Genomic DNA, 6177 nt, shown 5'->3' on the forward strand with positions numbered 1-6177 from the left:
CTGCTGCTGTCAGGGTTCTCTTTGACCACAGCTAGGAAAGGTTCTCATGGGATTAGACTGTACGTTTACTCTCATCAGTCAAGTCCCCTGTGCCATGTAAGGTGACACATTCACAGGCTCAGGGATTAGAGTGAGGGCCTTCACAAGGGGTGGGCACCAGGCCAAGCTGACAAGTGAGTGCAGTCTTATTATTCCAGGCGCAAGGTTTAGCAAATACAGCTCAACACAACACATCCGCTTGGGATGCTTCACCTCTAGACCATGGAGAAATGGCCTCAGTCAAGGGCTAGGGTGGAGAGGACTGGCATTGGAAACCCCCAGACGAGAAAAGGGACAAAACCACCTTGAGCACTGGCTCTAGCTCATGGTGGTGTTTGCTCAGTTTCCCTCCCTTTCCTCTCTCTTCTCTGCCTGACTTTCCCTTTTCCTTCTCACCTCCTCTTTTCCCTTTTCCCTAAGCTGAAAGGTGCCGGGAAATATTCCTATGAAGGTATGTCTATTTCTTGTCCTTGAGATACAAACATGGTTTTCCTTGGCCCAGCTCGTCTTGTATGGATTCCTGCACATGCCCACAGTCCTCTGCCCGGCCAGGACGAGGCGGATGAACCTTGGCTTCTCCTTGCTCAACTCATCCTTTCATCATATGGGTGAACAGAGGCTTCCTTAAGGCCGTGAAACATCCTAGAAGAACAGGCCATTGTGTGTTATCAATGGAGGCTTCAGAAACCTCTGGGTCAGGGTTTTAAAAAAAAATTGAATAAGGAGGTGGGGAGTTTCTGTCTCACTCAGACAATGAGGACATTATTTAAGAGAGAGATTGATCATAATCGAATCCGAGACACTGATTACAGCTCATCCTCCTCTCTGCTGTACGTTAAGCACTCATCCGCTGTGGATTCCAAACAATAGAAAAGGGCAGGACAAACAAAAGTGAAAAGGAAGTTCTATTCCCGCAAAGCAGATTTTACTTTTAAATATGTTCTTTATCTTCATTTTTCTCACAAACACACACACAAATAATGCAGGTAAGTTTTTAATATAACTATGCTCTCATAATACCTTTTACACTAAATTAATTATAGGAGTCAAGGCGTCAGGGAAGGGGGAAGGGAACAGGGGAGACGGTGCAAACAGGGAGGCCGCCATCTTATTTGTGCCTCGGCTTCACGCGCTCGATTAACCGTGACTCACGCTTCCCTTTTCCCTCCGCGGTGCCTGGGCCTCTGCATTGCCCGGCTCCACAGGAGCGACTCTTCCTGGACTCCTGAGCAAAGGTGTTTGTCAAAATGCCCACAGAAGGAGGATTGGATGGTACTAGCAGCAGTGATGCCCAGCAAAGGCCACAGTCCTTCTGGCCTTGGATCATGGAAGAAATCTCGAATTTAGCGGTGAAAGACTTCCGAGTGCAGGAACTCCCACTGGCTGTATTAAGAAGACCATAAAACTGGATGAAGATGTGAAGATGATCAGGGCAGAAGCCTCTGTGCTCTTTGCTAGAGCAGCCCAGATTTTCGTCACAGAGTTGACTCTGGAGCCTGGATTCACACAGAGGATAAGAAGCCCCAGACTCTACAGAGAAAAGATGTTGCCATGGCGAGTGCAAAAGTTAATCCATTTGATTTTCTCATCGATATTATTCCAAGAGATGAACTGAAACCTCCGAAGTGTCAGGAGGAGGGGGCACTGCAGTGTGTAACTCTTGCCAAGCCAGTCCAGTACTATGTCATGCTGGCTCAGCTGCCCAAGGCTGTCCAAGTCCAGGGGCAGCAGCAAGGCCAGCAGACCACCAGCTCCATGACCACCATCTTCGCGCAGCCTCAGCGGGGCCAGACCAGGCCCGTGACTAAGCAGGTTGGAGAAGGTCAGCAGGTGCAGACTGTCCTGGCCCAGCGACAGGGTCAAGCCCAATAGGCCCAGAGTAGGCCTGGGACAGAGCATGCAGGTGACGCAGCAGATTATCACTAACACCGGAGAGAACCAGCAGGTCACAGCGAAGCTGAAAGCGGGCCAGCAGCAGTGTATCCACTTAGCCCAGCCTGTATCAGGCACCCACGTTCTGCAGGGACAGATCCAGACACTTGCCACCAATGCTCAACCGATGACACAGACAGAGGTCCAGCAAGGACAGGAGTAGTCAGCCAGTTCACAGATGGACAGCAGCTCTACCAGATTCAACAATTCCCCGTGCCTGTGGACCAGGACCTGCTCAGCCCATGTTCATCCAGGCAGCCAACCAGCCCTCTGACGGGCAGGCCCCCCAGGTGGCCGGCGACTGAGGGCCTGAGTTGGCAAGGCCAAGGACACCCAACACAATTTTTGCCATACAGCCCCCAGGCCATGGGCACAGCCTCCCTCCCCAGAGGACCTGGCCCACCTCAGTACCTCCTGCAGGCTAGGACACTGGTGCACTAGGCCCCATGCCTGGGGGCTGAGATTCTCCAACAGATGGATGCAATACTTTTTGTTTCCTTTTTTTTTCCCATTTTTTTCAAGGAATCAATACTTCAGTATGTTGAGCTGTATGTCCAGTCCTATGAAATTAAAATATTAAGTAACATATTTGTGGCATTTTCTTGGAAAGTGTGGTTAAAGAAATACTTCTCCTTTTGTTTTCCTTTCTTTTGTGTTGTTGTTTCTTACTGCCACTTCTTTTTAGAACCAGATCTCCCCAGGGGTGTACAGTGTTTCTTGATTCTTGGAACAGCTGCTGCCCCAAGATTTGCCATGTTGTTCTACCCTCATATTGAATTAGGTGAATGTGTGTAGCTGCCTTTTCACTAGTGGTCCTCTCCCCATTTCTTGCTTTTATGCCAGAGCTCTGTACACTTGCATCCAGAGGCCATGGAAACATTCCTTGCATTTAAGAGACAGATTTATTCCCCATGGACAGTGGGTGGGTTCATTGCCACACTCTTTTCTCCCAGGGACCCAGGAGATGAGGACTTTGTGCGTTTTCTGCCTACCTCCCTTTATTTTTAAAATGCAGTAAAAACTCTGCTAGTCTCCTTTGCATGGTCTTCAAACTGCATGAAATACAATAAATCTAATTTTAGATTAAAAAAGAAATTAATTATAAGACCTTATCTTACTCAAAAGTTAGCCCTTAGGTTTACTAACACTATAAGGTTTGCAAAATAGACCTATGGTTTCAGAAACATGCATGCAACTATTTCTGATTACAACATTTCTTACTTCCTTAATGATAGGAGTGAAAATGTGGATTTAGCTATCCTGTGGATAGCCACTGCAAAGGTGAATTTAGCCCACAGTTTGATAACTGGACTATATTCCTTTCTTCATTCAACTTGAACAGTTTGACCAGATGGAAGCACTGTGCTAGGTGTGGGGGATAAAATGATGACTAGGCCCATCCCTGCCTTGAGTGTTTCACAGTTAGTATTTTCTAAATAATGAAGTAAAGACAAAGAAAGAGAAATTGCAGGGCCCCATGAGAGAAAAAGAAGAGCATACAACTTACCTTGAATGTGAAGAAACATCATGAAGGAAGGGATATTCAAGCTGCATTTTAAAAATCAGCAGAATTTCCAGAAGGTGAATGGAGAGTGAGAGAGTGAGGGCTGAGAAGATGAGCAAAAGAGAAGGTGGAGAGGAAGACCAAGAAAGAGCGACAGTGTGGCTTGCAAAGGACTTCAAAATGCTCAGTGTTCCTCAAGCACTGCATTAGAGGTCAGCCCGAGGGATGTGCAGAGCTGTCGTGCATGTGAGGTTTGTTGTCTGTGCAGCGTCTTCTTCCCCTTATTCTGGTAACAGCATCCTGGTTTTCTTTGGGGGAATTACTCCTGCTCTAACTTTTTTATGATTGGGGACAGGGCTCTACCTAACTTAGGGCTCCAAATGTGAACATGACCCATGCCTGGCTGCTCAGGACATCCCATCACTTTTGATACTACTAATGGGTTCAAGAAGAACCCAATGGATTACATAGGATGAGTAACATTAGCTGTTGTAACAGTCTCTAAATCTCAGCCACTGAGATTTAGAGACTGTTACAACAGCTAGTGTTACTCACAAAAACAAACAAAGCATCACGCATACTTCTGATCAGGTGGTTCTTCAGTGTGGCTTCCTCCAAGTGGTGACTCAGGGATCTAGGCTCATTTCATCTCATGGGACTGTCACCAGCTGAATATTCTATGCCCAGACAATGAGTGAAGAAGTGAATGTGGAGTGGGTCCAGGTCTGGAGGAGCTAGCCTTCATTTTTACTTACATTTCCCTACCTGGCACTGTGCACATGACCAGACCTAGCTGCAGGGAACCTGGGAAATTTGCTTACCTGTGTGCTCAGAATGAAAAGGAAACAGTTTGGGGAGCACATTTTATTGAGCGACTCTTCCACACCCAGGTGGGGCTAATAAGAGCCAATGAGCCCAAGTCCTGGGATCATTCTTTCCTGAAATAAACAGGTGACAAGGAAAGAATCTGGTAACGTGGTGGAACCATGCCTGGTGCTTTGGTGAGCTTCTGGACAACAGATGAGAAGAACTCACCTGAGAAAGGCAGCAACATGAAAACAAGAGCTAAGAGAAAGAGAGTCCAGGGTAAGGCAGGCAAGATGCCTACGGTGCAAATTTAAGAAGATGAGGCTGTGTGCCTGGGCTCTGTCTCTTAGGACCCTGCTAGAGCAGGGTCAGTACTTGCATGACCTAGCTGCCTCAAATCCTGCATCCCAGGCACCGAGATGGCCCAGACCTCTCCCTGAGAGAGAGGAAATCTTGGCGGTATTATTTGAACTCCTGGATCCATCTGAAATCAATCCCATGCACTGGAATTTTCAGCCACGTGAATCAATAAACATACTTTTAAGCTAAACCTTTTTAAGTTAGGTTTTTGTGCCTTGCAACCAACAGAATTCTAATAAATATGTGTTAGTGCCATAGAGAACCTGTGAAATGTTTTAAGCGGAAGAGTAGCAGAGAGGCCAACATAGTTAACCCAATATACCTGTAGCACATCCTGCCATTCTCACTGAAAACAGACAGTCAGCTCACCTCCATGCAGATTTTTCTCCTCATAAACAACATTAATCGTGCCATCAGGATTCACATCCAAACGCAAATTTAAAAGATTTCTCTAAATCAAAATGGCCCTTTATAAGACTGTATTTGATGCTTTTGACTTTCCTGCTTTTAGCTGAAAGGTTTTGAAGCTGGTACTGCAAGCAAAGTCCTTACTGTAGCTTTTCTGGCCCCTCCAGGACCAATAAAAACTTGAAATCTTGCAGCAGGAAAATACGCTTCAATTTAGCCCTGAGTCTTAAGGAAGTGAGTAAGTGAAATGAGTGTTTGCTTTCTGGGATTGAATTTGATGATGGGTAAGAACAAGAAAGTATATGCAGAGTATTTGGGGAACTGCCAATGTTAATCCCATAGGTGGCCCCAGTGGGGCAATGGTCAACACTACCTTGCAGTCCAGAAAGTGAAATAGAATCCACTGTCACTGTCAACTATTTCCCGAGACAGTGATTGTCATTACCAACATTCCCTCTTCTGGTGTTTGTGAATCTCAAGGTTTAGATCAAAGTAACACTGGCTGCAATGGACATAAATAGCACAGTGGGCTGTTTTATAGCCACTCTGTGGCTGCATAAGGGGTGACCAGGGAGTGGAAAGGCAGGGAGTGGTGATGTAATGACTCCTGACTATTATGCACATCAATTTCTTTTTACACTGAACAGATATGCCCTAGAATATTATGATAGATGCTGCCTTCTTATTATCAAATACCAACACTTTTCTTTCTGTCAATGGTTTTGTAATTTCCAAGAGATAGAAAGCAGACATTTCCCTTAAAGCTGCTCCTCCTGATAAGTATCCCAGATCATCTCAGGAATTTCCATTTGTCTTATCTTTTCAGCAGTACTGTCAGGAAAAATGTCAGACTTCTCATTTAAAGAAGCCAGAAGGTCATTTAAGTTCATAGAACAGATGAGCAATATTTTGGTTGGCTTTTTTTTCTTTTTTTAATCTCACTATTAATTTTAATTGTAATCTGTCCTGTAAGTTAAATGGACACTTTTTTCAATCTTTTTACTTGGTCACCAAGTAATCGCTGAATAGATTTGTGAATGGACATTAGGAGGCTTGGATCTCCTGTCTTAGGGAAAATCCCTTAAGAGCTCTGTTTCTCACTTGCTCCTGCAGTCAAACAGAAATAA

The 6177-nt window shown here is 45.4% G+C and overlaps 1 pseudogene; it reads left to right on the forward strand.

Annotated features, from left to right (window-relative positions):
• Window positions 1–1184: 1184 nt before the first annotated feature.
• LOC100412193 (nuclear transcription factor Y subunit gamma pseudogene) lies at window positions 1185–3354 on the forward strand (annotated as a pseudogene).
• Window positions 3355–6177: the final 2823 nt, after the last annotated feature.

This window comes from Callithrix jacchus, chromosome 1 (genome assembly GCF_049354715.1).
Source record: "Callithrix jacchus isolate 240 chromosome 1, calJac240_pri, whole genome shotgun sequence".
Classification (NCBI taxonomy): domain Eukaryota; kingdom Metazoa; phylum Chordata; class Mammalia; order Primates; family Cebidae; genus Callithrix; species Callithrix jacchus.